Here is a 1,821-nt window from a genome sequence, read left to right as displayed (position 1 = left end):
TCTTAAATAAGGTCTGTGTTAGCGTTACCCTCCAACCTTTTGTAAGAACCTCGAGGAGTTCTAGAAAAGCTCTTGGGCTTAAAGTGGTACCTTGGCAGCTTTCCCAATTGGTCTGAGAACATTTTTGGTGTATACTTATTACGCTATTACACATTTACGCTTATAATACTTACAATAAAAATATATAAAAAAATAAAATTTATGCCAAGAAAAAGAGACGCAATAAGGAGATTCGTGAGACAACAAGTAGAAGCCTTAGAGAACTCTCCTAACTCATTGTCTTCTTCCATTCGTTCAAATTCACCCAATTCGCTGAGACTTCTTGAACCACCCATGATGGCTCATCAAGATGAAGTCCAACCAGGAACGCTACATGATTATTTACATCCTACGCGTACAATCACACCTTCATGCATAATGTATCCCAACAATATGCCAAATTTTGCTTTCAAACTCGGCATGATTAACCTCTAACCAACTTTCTATGGGTTGGAAAATGAGACTCTGTACATGCATATACGGGAATTCGAAGAGGTGATGGCTACATTCAACAACCGATCTGATGTCACCAACATTGTGAGATTGAAATTTTTTCCTTTCTCTCTCAAAGACAAAGCAAAAAGCTGGTTGTATTCCTTAAGGCCTAGATCTATTGGAACATGGGACGAAATGACAAAAGCATTCTTCGCCAAATATTTTCCGCCCCATAAGACTAGCAACCTTAAGATGCAAATCTATACCTTCATCTAGAAAGACCATGAAACTTTTCATTAGGTCTGGGAGAGGTTTAGAGATTTGATAAATCAATGCCCACATCATGGATACAAAAGTTGGCGTCTGATCAGCTATTTCTACGACAGTCTCACAACCAGACAAAGACAATTTGTACAAATGATGTGCAATGGAAAATTCCTTCAAAAAGATCCCAATGAAGCTTTCGAGTACCTCGATGATCTTGTTGAAAAATCCTACACATGGAATGGACCGAGTCCTATGGACAAGCCACGATCAATCGAAATCTACTAATTGAGGGAAGATGACAACGTCAAAAATCCAAATTGAATCATTGAGACAATAATTCGAGGCTTTCAAAACTCAAGAAGGTAGAGGAATCCACATGGTCGCAAAAGTAGAGACATGCGATCCATGCTTCATCTGTGGAGGGACAGAACATCAACCGCAAGAGTGCCCTGCTCTTGGTGAGTTAAGAAGAGGAAATGAGGAACAATGAAATGCTTTACTCGATTACAAGAAGCCTTATAACCCTTTCTCAAACACTTACAATCCTGGTTGGTGCAACCATCCAAATTTCAGCTGGAAGGACTCAAACCAAGCATTTGGAAGCCAATGGAGGCCTGAGCAGCAACAACCGCCAAAAGCGTACATTGTTCCTCAAAATAACATGCAGTCAAGTCATTCTCTTGAGAATACCTTGCAAATGGTTGCACAAACACAAATAACCTCAACTCAAGAGCTTAAATCTTAATTCACACAAATGGTGGAGGAAATGAAAGACATAAAAAGCCAAATGACAAAGTTAAACACTACTTTGGAAATTCAAGAGCGTGGTAGACTTCCTGATCAACCTCTAATCCATCAAAAAGGGCAACACATGACACAAACCTCCTCCTCTACAGATATAAATCTTAAAGAGGTTAATGCCATCACTACTCGAAGTGATCAAAGTACGGTTTCATCGTTAACTAAGAAAATGAGTACGTCAATGCTCGCTCCAAATGATGATGTGCCAATAAGTATTCCAGTAAAGGCACCCTTTCCTCAAGCTTTGAAATCCACTGAAAAGGTGTTGGAAAATCATGG

At 39.4% G+C, this 1,821-nt stretch overlaps 1 non-coding gene across 1 annotated transcript; it reads right to left on the bottom strand.

The window, feature by feature from the left end:
• Window positions 1-717: 717 nt before the first annotated feature.
• Window positions 718-824, bottom strand: LOC133827967 (small nucleolar RNA R71). The gene has a single exon (XR_009890615.1). It is a non-coding gene; the product is annotated as a small nucleolar RNA R71 (small nucleolar RNA).
• Window positions 825-1,821: the final 997 nt, after the last annotated feature.

Source organism: Humulus lupulus, chromosome 3 (assembly GCF_963169125.1).
Source record: "Humulus lupulus chromosome 3, drHumLupu1.1, whole genome shotgun sequence".
In the NCBI taxonomy this organism is placed as follows: Eukaryota; Viridiplantae; Streptophyta; class Magnoliopsida; order Rosales; family Cannabaceae; genus Humulus; species Humulus lupulus.
This window is presented reverse-complemented; position numbering and strand designations above follow the sequence as displayed.